The sequence below is a fragment of the Plectropomus leopardus genome, chromosome 3 (assembly GCF_008729295.1).
Source record: "Plectropomus leopardus isolate mb chromosome 3, YSFRI_Pleo_2.0, whole genome shotgun sequence".
Taxonomy (NCBI): domain Eukaryota; kingdom Metazoa; phylum Chordata; class Actinopteri; order Perciformes; family Serranidae; genus Plectropomus; species Plectropomus leopardus.
In genome coordinates, this window is record NC_056465.1 from 29,177,606 (window position 1) to 29,191,386 (window position 13,781).

Sequence of the window (13,781 nt, forward strand, 5' to 3'; positions counted from 1 at the left end):
CACACACCTCCCTTTGCTTCCCACCATTCTCCTTTGTTGGGAAAAGGGGGGACTGTTATACCAGGAAAGCGGTGGCAATGTGTGTTTGCTGGAAACAACTGGAGCTCTTCCAGCTCTGTCGTTCAATAACGTAGAATGGACAGATGGATGCCAAAATGAGACAGCGACCTGCAGGAGGAAGATGAACATGTACTCCATTTAACATCTAAAATGAAATACGCTAATAACTGTCTGCGGGGAAGTAGTTCAAGTGATTTTCTAAAATGAAAAGGCCAAATAACTAGCCATATTCAGATTTCAGTTGCACGGAAAATAATACTCACAAAAGAATACAGGCTTATAACATTAGTCAATCCATGGGTCTTTTTATGCAAAAGATTGTTGTCATCTACCATATTCTCCTATGTTTAATCTTACTTTTTTGACATCCATGCACTGTTGGAATTCTTTATTCTATTTTGCATTGGTATTACTTTGTCCATATGCTATTTTATGCATGTTATGTAATGCTTTCTCTCCTGAGTGATCTCTGATTTTACCCAGTGAACACTTCATTAGTTAGTCATTAGCTTTGCTGATTACTATCATTAGTTGTGCGATAGTGGTAGCAGTAGCAGCAGGGTTACTGTGGGCTAAATTTAAACCCATGGCCTCCTAAAGTGAAATACATCAATTGGTAAACCTCACAAAACCAGATATTAAAAAAAGAGAGAAAAAGTGAGATTAATTTATTTATGGAAATTAAAGTTTTTATTTGTCTAAAGCAACTTAGATTTTGTGCCAGAATATCTGTTTTACCATAATATTTTATTTTTTAACTGAGGGAATCAGAGGATAGGTTGTCTATAAATGAAAATAAATAAATAAAAAATTAGGATGATTGTTAGAAAAGGCCTGACTCAAGTTTCAGATATTCTAGAGTTTAGTAGCTCAATTAACCTCAAAAAACCTTAAACAGTTACAGGCTAAGGGACTGTGTGTTAATTATGAGAGAAGAGGGAATGGTGCAAAATAGGGGAGGCATTTGAATTTTTTTTTAAACACTAGGGATGTTTTTTTTATTTTGGCTTAGGGGAGAGACATTGTACTTGAGATGTCCATATTTTGTATATATTTTAAATAACCTCAGAACCCACAAACCCACAAGTAGGTTTGAAAAGCACGTTTTCTTTAAAAACCTCCAAAATATTACAATTTACCATAGCAAGAATCTCTGAAATATGGTTAATTATGGTGTAGGGAGGGTCATGCCAAAAAACAGAAACAACAACAACAACAACAAAAACGGAGGCACACCCTAGTCACCCCCTCTGACAAGTAAAGTACAATCCCTAAATCATACACACAGGCATGTATGATATTGTATAAATCATAACACTGCCTATAATTTTCATGTGCAGGGTAGAGTTGAACTAACAATTTATCCTTTAAGATATGTCACTTTATAAATGGGCTAATTAATATTAACTGGCATCAAGTAGACCTGGTAGATTTAACATTTAACTTGGCAAATTGTAAATATTATATCTAATCAAGCTTTTTTTCTGGGCTAGTTATTATTAGCAGTGGTGGATGAAGTAACTGAAATTTATACTTGAGTTAAAGTACAGATATCTTACCAGAAAATTATTTTGGTAGAAGTTAAAGTCACCTATTAGAATATTACTTGAGTAAACATCTTAAAGTATGTAATATTTACTGTACTAAAGTATAAAAAGTAATTGTATGAAATTAAATATACTTAAATATTTAAAGTAAAAGTTCAAGTAATTGCTGGTAATAAAAGAGCAAAAAGTTAGAATTAAAAATAAATAAATTATATGAGCCTATATTACACTAAGGAAAAACTAGTTTCTTTCTTTCTTTTTTTTAATCTTGAAGGATTTAAAGCACACATTTGGGTTTTTTCTTAGTTCCCTTCCTTCCCTACTTTGTAATAAGCCTAAGAAAGTAAAATGCTGAGGATAAATGTGGTGGAGTTAAAGTGTAGATTGACAGAAATATATAAACTCAAGTAAAGTGCAAAAATACCAAAGTAGCCTACTGTAACAAAGTATTACTTTGTTACATTACATCACTGACTATTAGTTTATCGTTTTTTTAATAATACGTTGAAATTAAGGCCAATAACTAAGCTGTCAGTAATTAATTTCTCGTCTGATCTGGCATCTTATTTATGTATTTATTTGTTGTAACTTGCAGCATTGGTTCGGGTGATGAACTATTTATGGCCTGGCTGTTTTCTGCTCGCGATCACCGAGCAGCACTGTGACGCGTGACGCCAGTGGCGGAAATATTTTTCGCTATTCAAAATGGCACCGTCTCAATCAGGAAGTGGGGAAAACAACTAAGACGAACAAGTTGGATAAAATCCCTTATTTCTTTTACTTTGACGCGAGTCTTCGTTCAAAATCAACTAGTGTGCTCGGGGTTTGGATTGAGAATCATAAACATACTAACGGTAAGTGTAATTTGAGGATATTGTGATAAGGCGAGCGACACATCGGCAGATGCCTTACAACAAGATGCGTCCTGGGCAGCCTCTCCTAGGCGCGCACGTTTTTAACGACGGGCTACGCCGGTTCCTCAGCCGTTGACTTTAGTTTAGCGTTATCAAAAGCGACTTTATCGGCAAACTTGGAATGAGTTGAGACCATAAGAATATGGGGTGGCAAGAAATAAAAAAAGATACGCTGTTTTGTTGTTACGTCTGCATTACTGTGCCGTCGTCAAGAAAGGCCAACAGCTTTACAAGCTAGCTAGTTAGTACGTAGCTAGCTAGTAATATGCCGTTGATATCAGTTAACCAGCAACTGTGATAGTTTTGTTGCACATCAAAATATTGCATGTTAACGTTACTTTTACAGTATGGTACCTTGTATGCTTGCTTCGCAAACTTAATAGTGTCACAAAATCGTTTAAGGTTTTCTGCAACAAAGTCACTAGTTAGCGACGTTAATCCAATAACATACGCAGGCAATGTACAAAACGAACATACCCAAAGTCAGAAAAGGGCTATAAGCTATGCTAACCTAGCTAGCACAATTGGCTCTCCAAAGTATGCTTAGTATCATCAAATTAGTGTACGATATCGCTATATTTATCCTTCTGTGATTTTTAGCCCGAGAAATAGAAGTGGGCAGTCGAGAAATGTTTTGTAGCCGACGTTAGTTCTCCTGCTAGCGCTTGTTAAATGTATCGTTTGTCGATGGACAAGCTAACAGTAGTGGCTGTAACACTGTAACGTAAAGCCCTGGTTGCCTTTCTTTGTGCTGAACGGAGACCACTTTGTCTCTGTCTGTGCCTTTCTTAAGAAGAAGCCACATTTCGGCTTACTGTGATATCTGATCTGCGAAAACGTTGCTTAGAGTCATTGTATACGCACTTAAATGCGCACACTTGGAAATATTAGCTAACTCGAGTTGAATTGCAGGTAAGGCAATGTTATGTTTTACATAGGCCACTTTGAGTTAGTTGGAAAGTTAGTTGAGATATAGTCTCACTTTGTTTCTGTCGTGTATTATCATTACATACATAAATAAGAAAGAAAATTGTAACGTTGTAACTGTAGGTCAGTAAGACCGTATCCTTAGGAAAAATAAACTTAACTCGGCTACGCAGTCAGTTGTGCAATGGCAGCTAATTGTAAACATTATACAGTTCTTGTGTATCCTCATATGCTTTTTACTTAAAGGGGAACTACGTCCATTTTCAAAGTTAATATGTTTTCCCCATGATCTATGAAAGTCTATAAATATAAGTTATTGTGTACAACTCTGTCCCAAATTTGTTACAACTCAAAATTTATGATGTCATAGGGTATTAAGTCAGGAGCTGCTCCATAGAAAATGAATTAGGACGGATGTTCTAAATCAACGGTGCCCAACCACGGGATCCAGATTTCTCCTTAGTCATTAGTTCAAGCTCCAGGCATATGATTAATACCACATATTAAATTTTATTTCACAAAATATAAACAATACAGTGGCTTAGAGCACAAAGAAATACAACATATTGCTACAATAAACAGATGCAGCACTTCAAAATAAAAGCTCTGTGCCAGAAATTCCAGGAACTTCAAAATAAAGTCTATTTTTTTTACAACTTATACTTTCTAAGTCACTTACGGTCCGTTAAGATTGGACCTGTGACTCATTTTTTGGACACCAAGAGCACCCAGAACATAAGGGTACATTTTCAGTTTCACAACCGAGAACACTATATTAGAATAAAGCTCATATGGGCATAAAAACAAAAAAAAAACTATTCTTTGGGTACACGAAATAGCAGCTCGAGACTTTCTACCCTATGACATCACAAGTTTAAGACTTGCTTCTCTGGTTTCTGGCTTTGAGAGAGAGTAGCTCATGTTAACAAATATTGATTGAACTTTCCTAGGCCATGAAAATAACATTTTGGAATTCTTAATTTAGATGGTGTTCCCCCTTTAAGTTACACATTATTGGAGCGGTGTATGCACCACATTAAGATTTTATTGCTCACGAGGAAGAGGTGGCTATACTGCATGTATGCCACTGTGCCACCGTGTTGTGACTGCTATAACTTAAGGGTAAACATGATGTTTTCTTGAATTTCTTAGATGTTTTATTAGAAAAACAAACATCTAAAAATATTGGCTTTATATGTGACAGAAACTAAACATAATGGGTTATTTGTTGGTGACTTGGAAAACTGGTGAAGCGATCAGGAGGAAATGAAAACAGCTTTGAAAAGCTGTCCCCTCTAGTTCTTTTCCTTTCCTGCAATTTTCCCCCTTTAGATTCCAGTGTGTCTGTTGCCTGCAGCCAAGGCTAGTCAGGCCTCATGCAAGCCTTGACACAGCAGGATAGGATGCTGTGGTGGCCGGCTATTTTTCTAATTATGTCATATCCCCCACACCTCCCGTCCCCTCCCTTTGAGGGATACTACTTTGTAAAGTGAATGACATGGTAGGTTCCCGTCTTTTACTCGAGTGACCTTAACCCCAGTGACGTGGTGAGTGGCCTTGGTGTTGCTTGCTGTCAAATCCCTCTTACAGCCAGGTCTGTCTCTCCCTCCCAGAATAAGTTTTTACAGCAACTGGCAGGCTGTTTGACTATTGTATAGTCAAGCAGAAATACAGGCTTAAAACCATAATTCACTGCTCCTTTTTTGTTTAACCTGCCAACAATCTAGACGACTAGAACTTCTAAGTACGACGGCTGTACTTAGAGACAACCCTTCAGGCAGGAAAATGTCTTTGTCAGCTCGTGCTCTTTTTGTTTTGTTCTGTCTTTTGTTGTAACCAAACTAGTTGTAATTCACAAAATAGTTGACATATTTCACACTTTAAATATAGCTTCTTTTGGCAACCAGTGCACTTTGATGTGTCTTAAGGATTTGTGTAAATGCCAGCCCCGTGTCCAGGGCTGCAAGAGCAGTCATAGCAAAGGTAACTTCCAAATAGAGCCTGTGTGTGAGAATAAAGGTGCATATTTGTGCTGCACAGATCCTTCTTTTCTAATTTCCAACTGTGTCAGAAAATTGATGGCTGTCTGCCCTGCAGGGACTCTGAGGGTCACAACATGCCAGATCTGTTGATACTGTGTTTGAGCCCGAGGATGATACACAGAGAGCATGGGGGTATTCACAAAGCAGGATTAACAAGTTTGTCTGATAACTTTTATGTATATTAAAATATATCCTCTGAGATGTTGATGTTTATAAATCTTCTAAATGTGTATATATATAAATGCATTTGGATAATTATCAGCAGGAAATGACATACTCTTTTTTCACACGTCACACAGGTGTTGTAAACAGAGAGCAAGGTCTGCGGCAGATATTAAGGTTTTATTGTGATGCTACTATTCCAATAAGTAGAAACAGATTTTTTTTCAACTTGAGCTTCTTGCCACTTCATGTGGCTTTTAAATTTCTGTTGTTGATTTTTAGTGAACTAGTTTTACTATAATGCTGTAATAAGTGAAACTGTGACTGATTTTTATTTGTTGTGACTGGGAATTTTCAAGTTAAGATATGACACTAATTTGAAGTGGAATTGTGATTATATAACTCATTTATAGTGTTCTGTACTTTTATTACAGTGCTTCACGAGGTGGATTTGACAGCAGTTTCTAAAGACACATTTTAGTTTGTTTGCTTGTTTACTTTGTTGTTTTGGAAAAAAAAAGATTGCAAAGCTATTAAACTGTCAAAAACTGTCATTTTAATAACTTTGAACTACTTGAAGTGTGCATTGTGCAGCTGTATTATCCAGGTAAATATAATTTTTAGATACTTAATATCAAATGATTTGGGGGCAACCCTATTTGACATTTTAATTTTCAGAAATGTTGTTGGCAGTAAATAGCAGACTGTTTTTGTTTGTGATCTTAGTTTTTGAAACACTCAGTGGTTGTGTGAGCTCAAACAGCTGTGATCCACAGATCAGCCGTGGCTCATGCCCCCTGCTCTTTGTGCCTTGGCCTCCATTCTCCCTCTGCCTTCATCTTTGCTAGCCCCTTTCTCTCCCCTCTCCAATTGGTGCCAGTGATAAATCTAATTTATGGCCCGTGGGCTGATTAGAGTGAGAGTGAAAAATGCGGAGTGGAGGAGGGGAATCGGGGCTAGGTAATACATTTGATTCAGTTCCTGCTTTCCCGGAATCTGGCCTTCATTAGATAATAGTTCATGTATTAAACATAACATGGATGTTTTGGTCAGAAGAGAGTGAAAGAACAAGTGACGGTTGTTGGGAATATGTGGCCGAAGTGTTCACTTCTACTCTGTGACAAGAAACAAACAGGTCCTTCACAATGGGCTATTTGAGTATCCCAGGTCCCAACTAGTACCCAGACCTGCAGGCTATGTGGATCTTTCCCAAGCCACATAAGAGCTCTGAAAGAGATGACTGAAATGCAGGAGAGCTTGCCACAATCTGGCGTTCCTCTCTGCTTTGCCTTATGGTTTTCTGTGGAAAAAGTGTGTCAACATCCTTCTTAGAAAAGCAAACAATGATTGCAGAATGGGGACTCATCCAGGAAGGAAATATGAGAGAAATATTAGAGTCTGTGTTGATGGATGATAAAATACCTTGTATGTCATTGTTTCAGTTATCAGAGTGGATTTATAACCAGCCTCGTGATAAACAGAGAAGGAAGAAACAAACAGTTATTCGTGGGCTGACATACAACAGGGACTGTAAAATGTTTGGAGCTGCATCTGTTGCAGAGCGGTCTTATAATGTTTTCCAACACATGGCTGTCCTGCCTGCATGGGATTCTTATAGCAAACTCAGAGCCCAAACTCTGTGACACACGATAAATACATCAAATGTGTTTTATCCTATTTTGACCCTATTCAACCGGGCAACCTGACCGTGATCTCAGGACGGGTTGTTGATATAGGTCACCGGACATGGGATCCTTTTGACCCTAATGTTTGGCCTGTGATGAATGTAAAAGCACTAGTTGTATTCCAGTATATTATGGAGGATAAGTTTTGATGTAGGCCTTGTTGTTTGCAAATGAGCATGTTTTCATCTTTTATTTTTTGTCTAATTATTTTTGAGTGCAGTCTGATGTTGTCAAAAATACCAATATTGATTCTGAATATTTGAAACAGTTTCAGTACTACTCATTTTCTAGCAGTACAGATACTGATACCAGCTGTGCTTTCTTGCTCTGTCTTATCGTTGATGTTTAGTATAGTCATGTTATACCCTTCTATATTTATCTTGAATTAAAAAATAGCTTGTATGCCCTCAATGTCAAATTCAAAGCAGTTTCAAAAATGGCATTGAATATTGCTGTTTGTTAAGGGACTGTTTCAAAGTTAGAAATTCCAGTATCTTGACTAGCACTCATGCACATTTGATTCCAGCATTCTCAAAAAAAGTTTTCATACACATAGTCTGTAGATCATTATTGTTTATAATACTGTGAGTTCAATTTTGTTTAAGGTAAAAAATATTCGGAAATCCACCGTCTTTTCCCACAATTTACATATGTATATTTAAAAAAAATAAAATCATACAAGTAGAAACAAAAAGAGTATCTACATATAAGGATATAAAGTAATGCAAGTTAAACACAGGTTTAAAAACTTGTGGGATTTTTCCATTGGATTTTGGATTATTGCTGAAAATAAGCTCTCTGGCAAACAAATGTTTATGATTCTTACAAGTTTTGTTTAGCAAGATAATCTTCACACATGAACACCAATTTTAGGATTATTGAAGCCTAAATGCAGTCGCCAGAAGCAAAAAGCTAATGGTAAGCTGTAAATGAACTACACTATGGTCGCATGACCTCACGTCACCACCACAACAATGCTGTAAAGTTGTTTTCGACACAGTGTGACGGTGCTCTGTAGTCTCATTTAGCCACATGTTTGCAACCGCCTATTTTAAAACACACAAAAGCCTCAAAATTCTTCTTTTTTCAGGCATCAAATCAAAAACCCATTCAAAAAAATAACCACTGACTTCGAGACAAGGGACTTTGGAGTGCTGAAATGCCAACTCATTTTCAGGTTTTAGGAGTCATAGCAAATCTATAAAAGATAAAATATAACTTAATTAAAATTTGAAGTAAGTGATATAAATCCAAAGTTGCACGAATAGACACGATGTTAAAAGAATGTGCCATAGTAAAATGTATATACACAACAAAACTGTAAAAACTGTGAAAAGGTTCAGTGACATATAATGTAAAGTGACAGTGACAAGAATGATGAGCTGAGGAGTTCAACAGTCTTGTGGCCTCAGGCATGAAGCTGTTGCTGGTGAGGGACTGTGGGTGCAGTCATGATCAGAGAGGAACAAGACAGATAAACAAAGCACCCACATTACAAAGTCTTTGTAATGTGGGTGCTTTAAAATGAGTGAAAGGTCAGATATGCCTTGTTGAGGAAATGGGTGTACAGTAACAATAGTAAAGTTGAGGGTGGAAGCAGTCGCGGTAATATCACTGGCCACCACTGTAATTGTTGCCTGGTGAGAGGGTACAGTGTCAGTAGATATGATCACTGCACACATCACCTTTGATAAAGCATGCCATACTTGTAAAAACATTAGTCCCTAACTGTTTTTTTTAATTATTTGGAATTTGTTGTCTAGAAATGTCAGAAAGGCCGTTTATAGCCACAGAGTCCTTTAGACATTACAAAATAGGGAATAAAAGGCCTTAAAACATTCCTTTTTAGGAGAAATTATGACTTTTAAGTAATTTCTTGCTGATTGCTTTACTTGCTCATGCTGTTATTTTTTATGACTTTTAAATATGGTTTTATTTTGGTTATTTTTATCTGGTTTTTTATGCCAATGCTTTGATCTTGTAGCACTTTGAGAATTGTTCCAAATGAAACGTGCTTTACAAATAAAATCTTTTTTATTATTATTATTATTATTATTATTATTATTATTATTATTATTATTATTATTATTATTATTAAGAAGAAGAAATGTACTTGCATTTGAAATGTAACAGTCCTTTTACAAAGATGTTACAGGATACCCTAAGGCTTACGGTTTGGTGAAGTTTATCAGGCAATGCAGAATGAGTAAATGTTTGCTATCTTTGTTTACGAGAGAACTGACAATAAATTGATCCCCAGGATATTTATTTTAAATGTGACCGTTAGAGAGAGATAAACATCAGTCAGTCTGTATCGGTCAGCTCATTCTGACGCACAGCTTCTCCCCCAGCAAGTTCAGCTTAATCTCAGCCCTCTGCCAAATGTTGAACTGCGTCGTCCTGCCCTATATATGTATTTGCGCTGTTGGCAGCTGGGTTTATTTACTTGTCTTAACTCACCTTTGTTCTTGAAGAGTTGGTCAATTAATCGGTCATGACATGGGCTGATTGGATTTAGGTGTGGTGTTTTTTTGAGAGAGAGGCAACAGTGAGTATTTCCTTGTCTTCAACTCATCCCTCACAGATATGGAGGTGGGATTTGTGAGAAGATTAAATGGATTAGAGCCAGAAGAGAATGAGTCCTGGCAAGCATTACCACACTTTTTTTCTTTACTGGCATAGGATAATGCAGTACTATACTGGAATTCAGATTTCTTATAAAAGTCATATTGTTTACTTGAATAGGTAGACTGATACACGTTTTTTTAGGCGATAAGGAAATTAATAAAAAAATATGTCAGCTGATATTAACTTATTTACATAAACACAAAGAAAATCAGTAACTTTAACCCTTTGATACTTGAGCAAATTGGCTTGATTTCTTCAGAAACATGAGAAAAAGGAAATTAGTAACTTAACAAGAAACTGCCAACAAAAATTACTGAAATTACTGAAAAGTTAGAAAGAAGAAGGAAACTACCTGAAAATAAGCACAAAAAAGAATGAAAAATATTTAAAATAATTTTAAAAAAACAAGAAAAAAAATAAAATAGTATTTTTCCTGTAACAAATAAATCAGAAAAATAATAAATATAGTTTTCTGGACATTCTTCCCTATTTTTGATAATATCTAATAATCTGTCTGCAGCTAGACATTCCTAGCCAAGTTGCTTATTGCACTTTTTCTATGTTTTCAAAAGAAATTATACCAATTTTTCCAGGCACCAGACTGCTTGTGAAAGGCATCTGAATTAGACAAAACTGATGGTGATACCCTTTCTAAAGAGTTAAACAGAGAGATTACTTAAATTTGTCTGTGACCATGATGTTCACTGAATGGGTTGTGCACAGTTGAACTCCTTGCTCTCTGGTCCCAACTAATCACGTTTACATCATTTTTCAAGAACGAATTGTGCCTGTCCGGCTTATTTTCTGCATGGTTTATTTGCTTGCGGTGGTTTCACTGTTCAAGAGTATCAAAACCGTCTCAGTCGATTCCAGACAGATGAACTGAGTTGAACTGATGTTAGCATAGCAAAGTGGCACAGAAGGACAGACACAGACAGTCTCCCTGACATTGCACATGTGGTGCAATATTCTCACGCCTCTCAGAGAAGTGAGGTCACAGCAGAGGAGGCAGAGGACTGTCTGGCAGGGCAGAGTCAGAAAACTGAAACACTTTTAGTGGCAATTTAGAGAATTTCACTCTCCTGTGTATTTTTTCAGCACGATGGAATAATATTATTTGCTGATGTAACTTTTATGTAAAGAGTATGAGCTATTTAGATTCTGAGACGCAGGTTTGCTCCAGTTCCCATTTCAGGATGAGCTTCAGTCAGTGCCGGAGAAAGCCTCCTATCCTGTACTCGTTTTAGGAGTCCAGATTCTGCTTCCCTGTGCTTCGTTGTTGGCTTGCAAAATGTGCATCTGATAGCTTTCCCCTGGTGTTTTGACTGACTCTCGGAACAACCAAGACTGAGAGCGGTGGGCAGGGGGTGGAGATTCAGAGTCAGGGAACCAGCTGCCTCCAATCAGCAGCAGGATCCATCTGGGGGTCAGACTGGGTGAGAAGGAGAGAAAGAAAAATGAGCATAAGCAAATTGGGGACATGGCTATCACATGGCAAGAGAGGGATTGTGATGGAAATATGGAAACAACAGGCTACCACTAAAGAGAAGAAAAAGGGGTAGTAATGGAAATGGGAAAGTAGGCAGTGTATCTGAGAGAATATGGGGCAAGGGATGGTAACAATTTGGGGATGAGAGGTTGCAGAAAGGGCAATTCTAAGATATGAAAGGGTTGATTTGATAGAGCCTAAAGGTGGGAAGTATATGGTGCAGAGATGAAGTCAAATCTACTACAAGAAAAAAAAGAATACAGGGGCAGTTTTGTCTCTGGGCTAATGTTTTTACAGTAAAAGGCAACAAAGCATTTTGTGAGAGTTAAAGGAGCAGCGTGGAAGATTTAGTGGAATTTTGTGGCATCTAACAGGGAGGACTGCCAAAACTTCTCCCCATGTGCAGAGGTCTCCTCCTTTTCAAATCAAACACACCAGGTGATTAAAGCTGGTAAAAACACTTAATAAAGTAATTTCATGTTACAAAAAAGTGTTTCTCCGATGCTATCCCAGCACCTTCTTATGTATGCTCACCTTATGTCTGATCCAGGTGCTCAGGAGTTTTTTGCAGTGAGTGGAAAAATCCACAGAGATCTCCTCCTCTTCAAAACTAAGGGACAGTGGAATTTAAATAGGTAAAAATACTGAATAAAGAGGTTTTACATAGAAAAAAATGCTATTTTTTCCTACATGCTCATTGCAGAAGGGCTGTTAACTATGGTGGCAGAATCCGAACCCCAAATGACCCTGTCTAGAGCCACTGTTTGGTTTGTCCGCTCTGGGCTACTGTAGAAGCATGGCAGTGCAACATGATCTCTGTGGACAAGGACCTGCTCCCTATGCACATAAGTGGCTCTATCTAAGGTAACAAAAGTTGTACAATTCTTATTTTGAGGCTATTCTATGCTAAAGAAAACATACTTATTATATTATATTCCATTTCTGTAAATATATCCCCCTAAATTTTACACACTAGATCTTTAACTGTAATTTCGTGTAATCCAATAATATTGTCATTTTACAATTTATCTCCCCTTTTTTAAAGTTAGCGCTTTGCATTTGGTTCCTTTTCTTTCTTTACATCATCAGCTCAGACAGTAACACAGATGAAAAATACACACACCTACACACACCTGCATACAGCTGTGAGAAAATACATCCAAAATCAAATGCTTGCACAGTAATTACAGGCACAAACAAATGGCTATGTCCAGCCGTCTGTATTCAGTAGTACTTTGAATACAAGTTTGTTTAGGTAAAATAAGCTATTGTCTGTTCACCTAACTAGTTAAACAAGAGCAATAAAGTGTAGAAGCTGCACTCAGCTAGCATGTGTCATCATCCCTCTATTCCAAGGAAATTAGATGTCAGAAGAAAACGGGGCAAAGAGGCAGCTAAGTGGATCGCGCTCTCTCTGATCTAGTCAGCCTTTGATCTATTTCTGGTGGGTTGCTGCTGGTGGTGGTAAAAGAAGAAGGATTTGCTCCTAAAATGAGTGTCATCAAACCACTGGAAACCAGTGTGATCTTTTTCTGTTTCTCTGCTCTTCACTGCTGCGGCCTTGATTGTCAAACTCCTTTCTGCCTTCACCTTTCTTTCCTCTTTCTTCATTTACCCACAACAAAGGCATCCTCTGAGCTACGAGAGCTTGATTAAGTTCCTCCATTATGGATAAATTGCTTTAATGTTTCATTCAGCTGGTGTTTGCGGGCACAGAGATATTTATCATCATGGCAAAATGGTGCTGAATAGCCACTTGGAGTAGGCTGATGAGAATCTAATTAAGATTAATCGCTATTCCTTTGTAAGCAACTAAATCTTTGAACCCTGCCATTCAGTTAGACCAAATCATTCAAATGACTGCCTGTTTGTTCAATGTGGTCCATGCGTGCTGTCCCAGACCAGAGAGCCTCTTTGATAAATATTTGAACGGGCGAAATGCAATAACAACAGGCTCCTAAAACCCAATTTGTTTCCATTTCCCGGCTTTTGATAAGACAGCAGATTCGGTTACACTGTCATTCGATCATTATTCTCCATCCAGTGTCCTACCCGGTCACTGAACTGTCCACAGCCCCCTTTATGGCAATGTCTGTGATACTGAATGGAAATGGTGTTTGTGGGGAGGGGAACAGGAACAGATTGGTAGCTAATGTCTATGTCCTTCTATTAATGTGCGTAAGGGTATGTGTCATGCATGTGTGTGGGTTTGTGCTTGTGGCCAGGCCTATTGTGTTGAAAAAGGTGCTAATTAATAATGTAGGCGGTTGTGAATGACAAAGCCTTGCGTTTCCCTGGGAAGTAACTTGTTCCTTTTATGAATATTT

General features: G+C 37.5%; 1 protein-coding gene across 1 annotated transcript in view; it reads left to right on the top strand.

Annotated features, from left to right (window-relative positions):
- Positions 1-2,316: 2,316 nt before the first annotated feature.
- The window catches only part of si:ch73-63e15.2 (protein strawberry notch homolog 2), a 78,432-nt gene continuing 66,967 nt past the window's right edge, over positions 2,317-13,781 (top strand). The window contains 1 exon segment of the mRNA XM_042482374.1: positions 2,317-2,461. The gene's annotated coding sequence lies outside the window, so the exon portion shown is untranslated.